Raw genomic sequence first — 16,879 nt, 5'->3', positions numbered from 1 at the left:
GGTATAAATGATTATCTTAAAACAATAAAAGCCACTTTAGCGCTTGAACATGAAAGGAGTTTCATTAATGAGAAATTGTTGCAAAATATTATGGAGAGGGAAGAAATCCTGAAATTTAGGATTAAAAACCAATATGTTTCTGGGTTGGACAGTCCAGACCTTGAAAACCGAATTGCAGGCAGATGCATGCTTAAAATTAGCATTGGGCAGAAAACAATTTACCATAATGTATGGATAGTGAGTGGAGCACAAAATGAATTTTACATGGGCAATGACATCATGCACAGAATGTGTATGGTGGTAGATTTCCTTAATCAAAAAATATGGTCACGCCTAGGTGGTCCGGCACCTGAATTTGAAGACAAAAGAAGGGCTTATCATTGTGCACAACTGGTTCCTTATGCAATCGAATTACAAATGAGGAAAGATACTATTATTCCTGCATTTACAAAACAATTTGCAATAACACTAAAATGCAAAAATGGGCAGCAGATGAAAGGCTCTGATGCATTTGTATGCCTGAATGAGTCCATAAAACAGCAAGGCCTGTATTATGAATACATTCCATTGGTAGACATTGGTGAAGGATCTGTAAAAATCATGGTAAATAATAAAGGTTGTCAAGATATTCATTTACAGGAAAACTCCCCATTAGGAATGGCCATACAAAAATCACATTATACGGCAGATTTAAATAACATGGTGATTGGGAATATTCCTGAAAAATATGTAGATGCCAAGGGCGAGTTGCCAGAACACCTGGACTCTCAGCCCAAAGAAATATTTAAAATTAATTCTGTGTATCCTTATGATTCAAATGAGACGGTGTGCTGCCATCAAGAGGATTGCATAATATTTAATTTAAATGAAAATGAAACAGGAAATCAGTCCATTGAAGTGGAAGCTGATATGCCAAAATATTTAAAAGTGGCAGCTTTACAAAAAGACACAGCCACACAGTTAGAGGAAAGCGCCGAGATTCCCTCACCAGAAGATTTTCCAGAATTTTCCAAAATGGTAGAAGAGCAGGTCTCCTTAGCGGATGCATGTGAAAGCGATAAGGATAGGGACAACCTGAGGGAAATATTTATGGAGTTTAAGGATGTATTTGCAAAAGATGCTTATGACTGTGGTTTAACTGATTTACATGTGGCCACACTACCAGAAGGGTGTAGCAGAAACCCAGTGTTTGTACGCCAGTATAGACTACCGCTGGCATGTTTAGAATCATTGGCAGAGATTATTAAAAATTTGGAATCACAGGGAATCATCAGGCCCATTCATAGCACATCCAATACACCTATTTTAGGTGTATTGAAGCCAAATGGTCAATGGCGGCTATGTGCACACTTGAGAGAGTTAAATAAAAGAGTACCAAAATCTAGAATGTCACTCCCATTCATTGATCAGGGCCTAGCTCAGATACATGGTTCAAATGTATTTACCACATTAGATCTCACCTCTGGATATTGGTGCGTGCCATTGGCAGAAGAGATACAACATTTATTTTCCTTTACATTCGACAGGACTCAATATGCCTGGCTTAGAGCTCTGTTCGGGTACATCAATAGTGGGAGTGAATTTGGCATATTTTTGAGAAAGGCCATGCCGGATGCAGCGGAAAGAGGAACAATAGTTTATGTGGATGATGTCCTGATAAAAAATGAAAGCCTGAAAAGCCATTTTGATGAAATAAGACATGTACTTGGCCAATTACAGAAAGCAGGCGCCAAAGTATCTTTGCAAAAAGCACAATGGTGCAAGAAAAAAGTGAACTTTCTAGGGCATGAAGTGACTGAACATGGGCTAAATCCACAAAAGAAGAAAATAGAGGCCATACAAAGATTAAAAGATCCTAAAAATGTGAAAGGAGTAAAAAGTTTATTAGGGATGACAGGCTATAACAGAAAGTTCATTGAAAATTATGCAGAAATCACTCAACCATTGACTAAACTGCTTAAACTGAATACTCCCTGGAAATGGGAAAGAGGGCAGTCTGATGCAGTGGCTAAATTAAAGGAATGTCTTGTAAAGGCACCATGTTTAGCATACCCCATAAAGGACAGGGATTTCTTTATAGAAATAGGTTTTTCTGAACATTGTATGTCAGCAGTGTTATCACAAAAACACGATTTGAATCACAAAACCATTGCATATGCAAGTAAGGCATTTTCCCAAGTTGAAATGAAATTTAATGAATGTGAAAAGGCCCTATTAACCACTGTGTGGGCGCTACAACATTTCCGCCCCATTGTTCAGGGAGAAAAGGTGATTATTGAAACAAATCATCAACCTTTGCAATTTTTAGAGAGTAAAAGAATTAGATCAGGCAATCTAGCACAATCCAGAATCACTTCATGGACGCTGGCATTACAAGGTTTTCCCGTAGAAGTGAGATATGGACAAAATAAAAAGAGCCCAATTGCTCAAGGGTTAGCTGACTTACATGACTGTGCAGCTGAACAAATAAAAAGTGTAATGGAAGTGGAAACTAGTTTACAGGAATTTGAACAATCACCACACAAAGCTTTTGATGAAAAAACATGCAAGGATTTGCCAACTGTATATGTGGATGGTTGTGCTTTTCACATTGAAAATGACAGTAATAAACAATTAGTGGCAGGAATAGGAAATGTCTGGTTGAAATGTGAAGGCGTTCCCAGTATAGGGATGAGGATTGGAGATAGGAGCAGTCAGGTGGCGGAATTGGCAGCCATTTATAAAGCAATTGCTACTGCAGTTGATAAAAAGTTCAGTGAAATTGTCCTGGTGACTGATTCTGACTATGCACGGAATAGCTTTGTGGAGTATTTGCCTGGTTGGAAAGCAAGAGGCATGGTTACATACAACAAAAAGCCACTTAAACATGGAAAAATGATACAAGCCATAGACAAATTGGTGTCAGAAAATAATTTAACAATATACTGGAGAAAAATTCGTGGGCATTTAAAAACACCAGGAGAGGATAAGGAGGGAAATGAAAAGGCAGACCACCTGGCTAAGATTGGGGCTGTGATGGGAGAATTGCTACATATTGATTATTTAATGGGTGAAATACAAATTGATGCAGTCACACGTTCTAAAGCACCAAAGGAGGTAGATCAACCGGTGGTGCAGTGGAGTCATGACACGCCAGACCAAGATTTGATTGAGGCACAAAAGAATGATCAGATTTTGGGAATCTATTATAATCATTTGATAGACCCCGAACAAAATCCTTTATCAGAAAATGATTGTATGGGAAAAGAAGAGTTGAGGGTGTTATTAAAGAACAAAACACAAATTAGATTACAGGATGGACTCATGATTAGAGAGTCCATAACAGGGCAAATACAGTGGGTAGTACCCCTTTCATTCAGAGGACTAATGCTACACCATGCACATGATGCCATAACCGCAGGCCATAGAGGTTCACAAAAAACATTGGAAATACTAAAAGATTATGCTTACTGGCCACATATGTCCCCAAGATGTGGAATTATATACTAGAGGATGTCTAGTATGCGCCCAATTTAAACCTGCTTCACCAATGCATAGAGCACCATTGATGAAAAGAGGCCTAACTCTCCCATGGTCAGATTTGCAAATAGACTATGTAGGTCCTTTAAAAAAGTCGAGCAGGGGACACCGTTATATTTTGAGTGTGGTATGTTTGATGTCGAAGTGGATTGAGTGCATTCCTGCACCAGATTGTAGTGCGCAAACAGCAGCCACATTGCTGGTGAACCATGTGTTCTCAAGGTTTGGGTTGCCACAAAGAATTGAGTCAGACAGAGGAAGTCATTTCACAAGTACTCTAATGAGTAAGGTATGGCAAATACTAGGTGTGAAAAGGAAACTACATATCGCATATCGGGCGGCGTCTTCAGGTACAGTTGAAAGAAGCAATAGGTCTGTTGTGGATATTTTAAAGAAACTTGTGGCAGAAGCAGGTTCCAGCTGGGATTTGCGTTTACCATTGGTTTTGATGGCAATCAGGTCGACTCCTGCCAAAGCAACAGGTGTTAGCCCCCATGAGGTCTTAACAGGTAGGAAAATGGTGTTACCACAACACCTACTATACAGAACACATGAGCAAACCCTTGTGAGTGCATCCACAGTTCATGAATATATTGATGAACTGAGGAGGCATTTGCAACATGCATTTGCTTTTGTGCAGAGAAATCTGGAAAGAGCTGCTGACAGTGCAAAATCGTATTATGATAAAAAGACATCAATAAAGGAATACAGTGTAGGGGATCAGGTATATAAGTTTCATTTTGGAAAAAGTAAACAGAAAAATTCTAAATTTCTAGCAGCCAGGCAGGGGCCATTTCGAATTATAGATAAGGTCTCTCCTGTAGGGTATAAAATTTTGAAAAATGAAGGTGAAACAGCAATAGAGCAGTTTGTCCATGTAAATCAAATCAAACCATGCCATCCCAGACATGAGATCAGGCAGCTTGAGCATGTAGAAACAGATAAAGTCCCTTGAACACAAAAAGAGAAAATAAATGGGTGTAATCAGGAGGCAGTGACAAAGAAAAAAAAAAAAAAGTTGATTGTTATGATGGTACATAAACACTGTAATATATGTAAAAATATATAATATAAATAAATAAATAAATGCACATATAATGGAAGCTCATGGTTGGTGTGCAGAGAGAAAATGTATTAAATATTGAATGCTGTTTATATCTGCTTGTTTTCTTTTAACTTGTGTTTAATTTCAGGAAAAAAAAAAAAAAAAAAAAATGAAATATTTTTACCAAGCATGTTTTATTTTTGGCAAAAGGATGAAGTTAGTATTATGCTATGTACTTAATTTGTTTATTTTCTATTTTGATTTAGACAATTAACATTATTTGGTCGGAGGTTCCGGGATCAGAGCCCACGGGAGAGACGATGGAGTCCTGGAGTCCCCTGGATGAAGACCAAAAGATGCCTGCCTCCAGGTGGAGGTGAAGACAAGATAACCAGAATGCTAAAAAGGATGACTCCTATGGATCTAAGATTGCCAAGATGGAAGTGTACTCGAATGAACCGAATAACATCGCTGGTCGGGACATATCAGAAGCGGACAAGAGTCCTGACATATGGAGTTCCACGTATTTATTGTTTTAATTATTTATTTTAATTTGTTATATTAATTATTTGTTTTAGTTAGTTGTTTTATTTCTTTGTTTTTAATTGACTTGGAAAATCTAAACTTAAAGTAATGCCACTTCAACTGAGAAGGCAAATGTAGAACATTTTGTAAACTAATGAACTCAGATGAATACTGTGTTGATTGCAAATTTTTCATTGATGCACATGAATATTCATTTTGTTGGATTGCTATATTGTAAAAGAAAAAAAGAGAGAACAAATTGTTTTTAGGAATTGGCTTGGATTATAGCCAAGTTCTAAAAACAAAAGGAGGGTATGTAAGGATATTTGGCGAGTTACAGCACAGAGTACAGCACTACTACACAGGTAGCAAACAGCACAGAGTACAGCACTACTACACAGGTAGCAAACAGCACAGAGTACAGCACTACTGCAGAGGTAGCAATTTTTTTTTTGCAGCACCACCACAAGGGTGCGGTGCATTGCTATATGTGTTACCAGATTAACAAGAAAAGACAGGCTATTCAGTCAAAAACGATTTTAACATATAAAATGCAAATCTATTTTTACAGTTAAAAGCACACGTGCTCATTTAAAAATGCACACTATTTTTCACCTAAAATGCCTATGGTGCGAGAGACACATTTGAAAATAACAACTAACATAACTTATAACTAACCTGACTAATGAAACATAATCCACTAATAAAAATGTGTCTCCACTGCAGAATTAGGCCTATTCTGAAAGTGAACTTTTAAACGCACATCCATTTTTTTTTTCTGTTCTCTCTGCTGCCCTGTCCACATAACTACAGGAAGCAAATGGGCTCGAAAGAACAGGAAATCAGTTGGTTACAAAGTATTACTATAAAAATGAGCCATTGTGTAGAGAAGGAGGAGATGGCGTGATTAATTCTGATTGGAGCAGCGTCATAGCAAGTATCATGCTAGAGGGAGTGATCAGAGTTTTGCTGGGGGGAGTTGGAGGAGAAGGAAAGGCAGTCAAGATTTGGCAGAGCTGGGAGGAAGACCTTTTCCTGGTTGGAGCATTCCTATCTGCAAAAGCTGAGAATTCCAGGCAATGACCCCGGTTTGAGAAGGCAGGCGTTCCTTTTTACTCGGGTTAATCTTCAAGGGAGCCACATTCAGAAAGAGAACAGCCAAAGAAAACTCTGAACAGATAAGGTAATTACATAAGTGTGGGAGCTGAGTGTGTACGAGACGATAATGTTCAGTCAGAGTAGGAAAAGAGATTCCGGTGCCTTAATCACACGTTAATGTTGCAAATTATGTTCTGTTCTCTGCCAGTTTTTTTTTCAGCTTTCAGCGTATTTCAGACAATGCTGTTAATGTGCTGTTTTAGTTATTTCTGTAAAGAGTGAGATCGTGTTTAAATGCAACTTTTATAATACAGAAAAATATTTGAAAGCAGACGGGTGGTGTGTCTTCTATTTACCAATACAGTGCTGATGAGGGGAGATTTTTAAACAATGCAATTGTCATTTTAAGACAGATGTGTGCATGACATATTCAGTATGGAGAGTTGAGAGTGATTGTTTGTAGCATAGCTCGTTGGAGGTACATGAGCCAATGGGAAGAGAGACTCTCTGAACATAGTTCCCTACCGTATATAAGGTAGTGGAAATTACCACAAAATTACCACATATAGCTCTCTGTCGTAAATAAGTCAGTGAGATCGCCCATGGTGGCACACTAACACTAACACTGAAAATGTGGTATTCCTAAAATGTAGGTCTGAGGTCTCTCTAGTGATTACACGAAAAATCTAAGCAAAGATAAGGGATTCTGGACATTGAGGCCACAAATAAAACAAGGGAATTATGCTCACCAACATACCACCAACCACGCATACCAACCACACATACCAAATATGCATGTCTGGGTGCTGAAATAATGCATGTCCACTGTATTATTGTTGTACAGGGCCCAATCTGAATACGAGGAGTGATTATTGCTAAGTTATTTTTCAGCGGTAATAAAATACCGTCAGGCCCCAAATCTCCACAAAATACCCTACATATTTAATTTCTAGAGCCCAAATATCTGCAGCCTGCCCCCCTACAGGTGTTTTGGGATGCAAGTCCTCAAAGCAGTTTTGTGGCGGATGTTGCAGCCACTGATGGCAGAGAGGTTTAGCATGTTTTCCTTGTCCACAATGAGTGGCCTTTTTCTGGCCCCTCTGACTGGCTATTCCTCTCGCCTTTCCATATGAGGTGTAGTAACGATAGGATCGTCCCCTCCACGATTGTCCTTGCGCACGAAAAGGCTGAGGTTGCCTAATAGCAGCTCCTAAAGATTTGGCAGCTGCTTTTGAGGTCTGCAACCTCTCAAGGCTCTCGTCAGCCTTGTTGTCAAAAAGGTGAGACCCGTAAAAATGCATGTTCAGAAGGCGGTTCTGTACGTCCGGTGCGAAACCCGACTTCCGTAACCATGCAAATCTGCGCATTACTATGCTAGTGCCCATGGACCTGCTTACACTATCTGCAGTGTCCAATCCAGATTGAAGGGATTCCTGCATGGCTTCCTTTCCATCTCTAACGATGGCTAGGACCCCTTCCCTTTCTTCCCCTTCTGGTATGTGCTCCGCCGCCATTGCAATGCACTCCCAAAGAGTGTACGAAAATTTTGCCAAGGCACATGTGGAGTTGGCAGATTTTAATGCCATGCTCCCGGCTGAAAATACCTTTCGTGCCCAACCATCCACACGCTTATCGTCCCTGTCTGGAGGGATAGACGGGTATGCAAGTGTGTTAGAAGCTGTGGCTGCCTGAATGATCAGACTCTCGGAAGTTGGGTTTTTGGACAGATAGCCGGGGTCGCTACTGGCCGGGCAGTATTTTGAGGTGAGGGATTTATTTACCGGAGGAATAGAATCCGGAGTTTCCCAATTCCTGGCCACCCTATTTTGCAGGGCTACATGAAAGGGTAGTACTGGGTCTTAGGTGGGACAATATATCTGTTAAATCATCCTGGATGAATTGGGCTGATGGTTTAGCTCATCCTAAGTAATCTACTACCTTTGTCATTAATTGACAGTATGATGGACTGGCATTGTCTCCTGGTTCTGGTCTGCCAAAGTTGTTTTCAGGAGATGTGTCAATGCCACTTGCATTGTGTAATGAATCCACCAAGTCCCTCATTCTGCTTTCTTCTGAAATCAAGCATTCAGGGACATTTGGGGTGCCATATTCCAGCCCAAAAGGCACAGTCTCCTCATCAGATCTCTCCTGTTCCTCAAAAATTGAAAAACTCCTTTCTGGGGAGAGGCTTGAAAACCTTCTCTGGGAGAGGAGGAGGAAGAGGTCTAGTACCTGGCTCTGAGGACAATACAGGTTTTGTAACCTTATCCTTCTCTTTTTCTGGCTTCCCTGGCTTGGCTGGAGCCTTTGGCGCCGAGGGTTTCGGCGTCGACGTCGATAACGGCGTCAACGACATTGTGGTTGTCGACAGGGTCTGCTTCGAGGGCGTCGAGGCGACCTTTGAAGATTTTCCCTTTGAGGTATGATGGGGTCTCGGACGGCGTCGAAGACCTCGAGCGGTCGACTCGACTCAAGCGTTTTTCACTCGGCGTCCTGGAAGGTTCCCTATCCTTCCTTTTTCGATCACCCGGGCTCGAGGGCGCGCGAGTGTCGGAGCGATGACGTTCCCGGCCGGCTTCCAAAGAAGGCGCGGACCGAGGCTTTGCTTTTTCAAACACCTCCATCATTTTGACCCTGAATGCTTCCCACTCTTCGGTAGAGGAATGTTTCGTGGGGCATTTCATCTTTTTTGGAGACTCATCTGACGACGAGGTGGAGGGAGACCTGTGGCGTCGTTTCTTCGATCTTTTTGACGAAGACGACGAGCGATGAGAATCGCTACGGGACCTCGATCGATGCCTTTCGCGTCGAGGACAATTCTCCTCACGGGATCTCGACTCGACGCTAGAGGTTTTTTGATTGGTTTTTCAACCTACCTGTAGCTTTCCTCTCCTCTCTCGCAAGGCCTTCCCCGTCATCGCCTGACACTTCGTACAGGCCTCCATGTCGTGGCCTTCTCCGAGGCACGACAAACACTCTCGATGCGGGTCCGTCATCGACATTTTTGACCCGCATGATTTGCACTTTTTGAATCCCGATTTCGGGGTCGTGGTCGGCGTCGATGACGAGGACATATTTCGTTATTATATATTCTCACAGAACTCGAGGCGCGCTGAATGTCCGAAGCAACGGATACTGCGGAAAAACGGAACTGAGGCCAACGGGTACCGCGCGTGCTACTTATACGCCCGATGACGTCACCCTCGACGGAGGCCTTCGAGAGACCATCGACTCAACGACATCAATGCACGGCGCCCACTGCCGAAAAAATTTCCGAAGAGCAGCAAAGCTGGATGGAATACATCTAAGATGAGGAATACGTTGGAGGACACAATCCACTCGAAATAGCTTTTATTCAGACATTGCCTCCATTAACAGAATTAAAAACACACAATACATAAAATATTATCGTACAAAATACAAAACCCTTATCTTTGAACAGTAAAATGTTGTACAAAACTAAATTCCTATCTTCCATAAAATACTTTAAAGGCTTCCTTAATAAAATGTGCTGCATCAGATACAAAATGTCCATCATTACTATTTATAAAAACATTAATTTCTCCTATACATGTTCTTATATTATTCTGATTAAAATGTTGCCTAAGCCAGTGTTTCCTCATGTCAATTGTAAACCTGCAGACTTTAAAAAAATGAAGGTCACCCCACGCCCCACATCCAAAACCACAGGGACACATTTTCTCTAGTCTTAACTGTGGTACTCTCGCTTGCAGAGGTAATACATTAATTCATGCCATCAGCAGTAATCTGCACCTATCATGAGCATGTAATCTAACTATTGTTGGAGAGGATTTCGGGAGCACTAAGGCCTGATCCTAAAACCTCAAAGGGGAAGCATAACCGCTCGTTCTAAAAAGTCTCTCACTTCTATCTCGACTGCCCTTTTTTTTTAGGTATAGATTTATGAAAAGATTTTAAATGCATATTCCGTGCATCCTCAGCCATTAGTCTCATGCGAGGCATTAAATTCAGCCCATACGCAAACCAATTTTCACCATCTTTAATTGAGTATTTACTGAGTTCTGATACTGCCGTGAAAAGATTAGGATTCAGTAAAGGGGTATATAAACATTTTAAAAAGAAATCCAGAAAACGCTGCTCTGCTAAAAGGGTGATATACACCACACCCAATTCATAGCGTATGGCATCTGCTGGAGTATTTCGAGGTAAACCTACTAGCATGCTGAAACCCTTATTTTGCACCTTTTCTAAAGGACTGCAGAAGTTAGAGCCCCATCCTTCCGCCCCATAAAGAATTGCTAAAATAATCTTGGCCTGCATTACCGGAAGGCATTTATCCAGGTCGTTTCAATCCAAATTGGTGGCAGAAACGCTTAGGTCCACCCAAAGCCACTAGAGCCTGCTTAGAGATTATACTTATATGATTGTTCCAAGAACCGTTATTGGAGAAAATCAGGCCCAGATATTTATATTCATGTACTACCTCTAGCCATTGATTCTCGAGTAAGCATTTAGGGGTGAACTTCATTTTTTACCAGAAAACAGAATTATTGATTTTACAAGGTTTAAAATACATATTGGCATAATCCAAACTCAACTGTAAACCTTTAGGGGTTAAGTCCAGCAGCACTGTATCATCTGCATATGACAGTGCGCTTAGCTGAACCCCATTTAAAGAGGGTGAAATTATAGATGCCTGTATAGCCATAGGGTTAAAATCACACAGAAATAGTGAGAATACAAATGGGGCAAGAGGACAACCCTGTTTCACCCCTCTAATACTACTAAATTCCCTTGAGTACCCATACTGCCCATCACATCTGACAGATATCCTGGAGTCCCCATATAAAGCCTTAATCGCTACCAAAAGTTTAGGAGTGACCCCAATAGATTTTAACTACTTCCACAGTAATAATCGGCGAACAGAATCAAATGTCTTGGACAAGTCGAGAAATACTGCAAAAAGCCACAACTTTCGTCTTCATACATACTTTGTGACAGTCGCATGTAAAATAAAACATTGATCTATTATTGAGTATTTTTTGTGAAAGCCTGCCTGCGTATTAGGGACCACATGATTCTCAGTAGGCCAGGCATACAGTCTTCTCTACCAGACAGGTTGCATAAATCTTGCAAGATGTGTCAACCAGTGCTATAGGATGATAACAATGTGGGTCTGACACATCACCTTTTTTTAAATAAAGGAACAATCAAACTCATTTTCCAGGCAGTAGGAGGTGCATTTGAACTAGCTAATGAGTTAAATACCTGGGCCAGAACCGGGGCCCACCAATCTCATGCTTCCCTGTAAATTTCGAGTCTGAGGCCATCTGGGCCTGGAGATTTCCTTTTTTTGGTAGGCTGTGATTACAGCTAGTGTAAAGCATAGAGAATGTTCCCATTCAGTCTCGGTTAAGTGATTCGGCGAACTACAGGCCCCTGTTTTGTGTTCCCACAAAATTTCTTCAAAATGGGAAACCCATTGTTCTGAGTTGATGGTGCCTACATCGCTTGCCTTGACACCCAAAAACCTCTTAGATAGGAGATGCCAGAATTCCTTTGGCTGATAATCTTTCACAGACTTGTCCGGCATGTCCCACTGGGCCCCAACAAACAAGTGTTGCATTTTCCTAATCAGTTTCTTATAAGACTTCTTCAAAGGGAAGAGGTGGCCTGCAGTAGCCTAATGCTGACAGGCAGCTACGTGAATTGCCCACTTCAGATGCCTGCATTCACTATTGAACCAGGAGGCATCTGCCCTCAACGGGTCAGAAGTGCGCAGCTGTGCTAGACGTGCAGGCAAGTCAATTTGGCAAATTCATGACTAAATGAGCTTTAAGAAATCCAACACCTTCCCATGGAAAGACATCTTCAACAACTTATCCCGAAGCCTAGGTAATATCCTCATCTTCTAACAGCTTTACCACCTCCATTCAGGAGATCTTTCTCATGGAAGAGAAATATTTTAGTTTCTCCCTCATCGCCTTCGATCAGCCAACAGAACACCATAGGGTTGTGATCGCTTTCAAGGCAGTTGCAGATTCTAAAGTCTGCAACTCTCTTAAATGAAGAGCAATCGACAAGCCCATAATCTGTGATTGAATTCCTGTTCCCAACCTTAAATGTTGGGGCTGGAGGATAATCACCTTTACTTCTACCATTTAGTTTGACAAAAAGGTACTTAATCATAAACAGGTCCATCAGTCGCCTCATTGAGGAGCTCCTGCCGCATATGACTCTCTTTGTAACGCCACAGAGTTCTTCCAGACACAGCTTATCTAAGGGGATCACAGATTTGGCATTAAAGTCTCCCAGGAATAATACATTTTCCAGTTTAATTTGCCATAGAGCGCCGTAGAGCAGAGGGTAATAAGAATTCTTCGTTAAGATTAGCGATCTATTTATATTTTGGTGGAACATACACATTAATTACTGTTAAAGTGGGCTCCCTTTGTGTTTTTTTTTCTCCACTGCTAATAAGGCTGGGTTGACCGAAGACTGGGCCTAAAAGACAGCAGTAAAATATTTGTTCTTTTTATCAGGGTTGGCAAGCCGGACCTCCATCTACCCTTCAGTGATTGGGTGGAATTAGCTATGTATCCTAAAGTCCGGAAAGCGTTCTACTAAACTAGATGTATCCGCCAACCATGTTTCCTGGAAAATGACCACGTCTGCCATTCTTACCCATTTCACCCAGTCTATGTCATCCACTTTACTTTTAACTCCAGCCATATTCCAGCTTACTATTTTGATGAAGTGACAACTGCAACCATCTTGATTATCACACAATGGAGCCACTCTATACCCAGCGTTAAACACCCTTCGTGGGGACACAAGAAACACATTGGTACACTGTTTCACTTGCTTGTCTTGACAGCAAGGAGCTAATGGAGGTAGGCTCGCTTGCCACAATTTTGCATCCAGTTAAAGCAGGAATGCTAATTGCGCCCTCCCCATACTTCACACATGCACAAGGACTCAACAAGAATTGATTGGATTCCAACCAGTGATCGTGAAGTGGACAGAGGAAAAACTGAGTCTGCATGCACATGTATACCTCTAAGCGAGAGTGAGGTCTGATAGTTCTGGGCACAGAGTCTAATAATTTGATTTGCAAAGCTAAAATGAATGCTACATCCTCTGCAAAACATACAGTCCGGTAATATGCGACATACTATAAATACCCTAAAGGAAAAATCATCAACCCCCCTCAACCCCAGAATCCCAGGCAAGGCATTAAGTAGAAGTCTTTTATAAGTGTTCTTGTTGCCAAGAGTTCTGCCTTTGAAAGTGCAAATTAAGTTCTGGGGGCGCGCAATTCCGAATTGATGCAGGTATTCCCGATCAGCTTTGGCAAAACAAACGTATCTTCCTGCCGTCTGTTTGTAGGCTGATTCCTGATCTGATCATTTGACGGCACCAAAAGGCCAGTATTTGTTTTTAAGCCATTTGCTGGATTGTTTTGCCCCATTTCAGATGAACTTACTGATGGGGCAAAAGCTGGGGTTGTGCAGATCCTGCATATAGGTGGCTCAACTTGATGTAGAGGTAATGTGAGTAGCTGACGCTCTAAGCCGAATTCAGCAAGATCATCTGCTGGGCATGCTTCTTCCACCAAAAATCGAGACCAGTGTGCCTCAGTATGGCATGTCTTATCCCCTAGGGGATCCAAGTTCTGATCTCCCAGATAAGATGCAAGGAGAGCCCTGTTTGCCCTAGTATCACTAGGCATGAGCCACTCCATTATTTCAATACATTTGTCTAGGCGAGACCGATCCTTAGCTCTCACGATTTCAAGGGCGCCAAATACTTGGATCATCCTCTGCAGATTTCTTGAAGAATCCCCATGTGCTAGTATGGAAGGGAGAAGCAGGGACATGAAACCAACTCCACTCATTGCAGCAGGACTCAAGTCTCCCGCCACGGAGACATCTGGCGAGCACATAATTAGCCAGGTCAGACGAGAGTTATTGGCAGCATCAATCAGCGCCACTGGAATTGCTTCAAGATCATCCATCACAGAGATTTCAAGAATAATATTTGAGATTTCAGGAGGGAGATTAAATGCACCAGCCTACTTTACGTCCTGTAAACCCAGGGGCACCCGTGGTTCTCGGGTCAGCGCTGGTACGCGTTTACTTAGAGGCTTCTGAAGCTCCAGAGTAAAAGTAATTAAAGTAGCAGCCGCCGGTGGAGAACACCCAGTCGTCTGGCAATTTTCTGCAAATAAACAATCAATAGATTACTCCAGAACCTCCAGAATCTATCTATTGGATGGATTCAGGTTAGCCGGTACACATTGCTTGTCCACTAAGAGACCATGCTGACTCTGTTCTATGGCATCTGGAGAATATGGTGGAACAATTATTTCCCCCTGTTCCTGCTCACGTTCCTGTATCTGTTCCCGGTATCCCTGAATCCGAGTGTCAAAGGTAGCAGACGCAGTTAGAACTGCTGAATCAGATCTACTCTAAATCACAGCCTCAGGCTGCAGAGATAGCTGCTGTGTTGCGTCAAACCCCGAGTCCAGTGGCAGATCTAACGGCAAATCTAACGAGGGGCTGAAATCGATGCAGAGAGAAACCTGGGGGGACCCCAGTATGCTCTGCGTCTTCTAACTGGGGGGTGCCTACCTTATTGTGGATTGTGTGAATTTACAGGTCTTTGAGGATTTTAAGCAGGCTTGTGTTTTCCTCGTACGCTCCTTGGAGAAGATGAGGGTCCAACCAGCTTTGGATTTGGGTTGGGGACCAGGACCATGACCCTGGATCTCGGGAGTTCCACTTACTTGAATGCGCTTGCTACTAAGATAAGCACTTGGAAGGTTCCCTGGAGAAGAACAGGTCGCACTTCCTGTTGATACTGAATGTGAACAGATCCACTTGAGTTGCTCCCCAAAGGGCAAAGATCTCTAGAAGGACTTCATGTGCTAACTCCCACTCATGGAAGATCATGCCTTGACTGTTTAAAGTGTCTGCCGTCATAGTCTCTTCTCCGGCTAGGTGAACAGCCGACAGAGAGATCCTAAATTCAGAGCTGCATTGCCTCCCTGCACAATGGTAGTGACCCTACACCTCCTTTGTTGAGGTAAAACATGGCCACTGTGTTGGCCGTCATTATCAGGATGTTCTTCAGCTGTATGGAATACAAAAAGGCTATCAGCGCCAGTCTGATCGCCCTCACCTCTAATAGGTTTATGTGTATGTGTAGTCTTGATTCTGATGGGGACCAAAGTCTGCTGATCGTGAGATCGCTCATGTGAGCTCCCCGTCCCGTGAGGGAAGCCTCCATCACTACAGTTATCGTTGGCCAGGTTTGCCAAAAAAGGTTCCCCTATCATCACAATCTCCTTGCAGGCCCACTACACAAGATCTGGTGCGACCTTGCTCAGGGCCTGAAGAAGTTTTGCCGCTCTGTCTGAGAACTGTGACCATTGAAATAAGAGGGCCTACTGGAGATTTATCATCCTTAAGTGGGCGTCTGGCACCAGGCAAATGCAGGATGCCATGAGGCTGAGCAACCTCATAAAGTCAAATGCCAGTAGATGTTGGGCATTTTGAAATCTCGTTACCATCAGCAATATATGTTGAGCCCCCCACTTGGGAGGCAACGCATTCCCCGGGGAAGAGTCGAGGACCGCTCCAATGAATTGCAGCTTTTTTCCCAAAAATGTTTTCTTGCAATTAACGTCTTATTAGACACTGTCATCAGAATAACACAAAGCAAGACAATGACCCAATGGTATAAGTGAACAGTGGTCACATAAAAGCATAGAATATCAGTACAGATAAGCAATCGTCATGTACATGAGCTGAAAGTGTCTCTGGTAATAATAAACAGGACAACCAAGAAGAAATGTAAAAAAGAAAATTTAAAATTGGAAGACTAAAACCGAGAGGGAGAAGTGCTGGAACTAAAGGTGCAGTGAAACATAAATTATTGATATTACAATAAAGAAAAAGCTGACATCTCATGTGGTCTATGATGTATACCAGGATTGTCATTTTGATTTACAAATGTAATAATGGGTCCCCATTCTGCTAGAAATTGCAACATTTTACCTCTAATGGTGGCATTGACATTTTTGCCTACCATTGACGTATATGCGGTGCAGTTGGGGATTTCCAATTCTTAGCCACAACTATTCTAGCCGCTACCAGAAAATGGGTCGTCAATCTGGAAGATTTGGCCAGTAATTTGTATTGACCCTGAGGGTCTTCATTCCCCAATAATATCACATGGGGACCTGCTAGCAATTCCACTTCGCAAATCATTTTTATTTGTGCCAATACTTCTTTCCAGAGAAATCGAAAGATCAAACTTATGAACCAGCAAAACATTAATTTATAGCCATTCACCTTCAATTGTACACATTTAGAAGACTTCCCAGCCCTCGACCCGATATTATACCAAGAAAGGTTGTCAATCGGCACCCCTACATCTTCCTCCCACCCTGTCATGCAGGTGTGAGGAGGTTAAAATCTACTGGCATTGAGCACTTTATATAGAGCAAGGAAACCTTGCTCGCTGGAGAATTCCCCAAAAATACATCATCAAAGAGGGATGTCTCCCTCTTAGCCCGGGTCGCCACTTTACGATTAGTGGCCCAATGTTGAAGTTGCACATAGCCGAATTTATCATCATGATCCACCAAACAAACCTGTTGGCATTGTTCAAAAGTCAATGGCGGACTATTCTCGAACAGTTGGC

General features: G+C 42.1%; 1 protein-coding gene across 4 annotated transcripts in view; it reads right to left on the bottom strand.

Moving 5' to 3' along the window:
* The window catches only part of KMT2E (lysine methyltransferase 2E (inactive)), a 3,564,841-nt gene that overhangs the window by 64,081 nt on the left and 3,483,881 nt on the right, over window positions 1-16,879 (bottom strand). The gene's annotated exons all lie outside the window — the stretch shown is intronic.

Source organism: Ambystoma mexicanum, chromosome 12 (assembly GCF_040938575.1).
Source record: "Ambystoma mexicanum isolate Mex_15411 chromosome 12, UKY_AmexF1_1, whole genome shotgun sequence".
In the NCBI taxonomy this organism is placed as follows: Eukaryota; Metazoa; Chordata; class Amphibia; order Caudata; family Ambystomatidae; genus Ambystoma; species Ambystoma mexicanum.
Note: the sequence above shows the minus strand (reverse complement) of the source record. Positions and strands in the feature narration are given on the sequence as shown.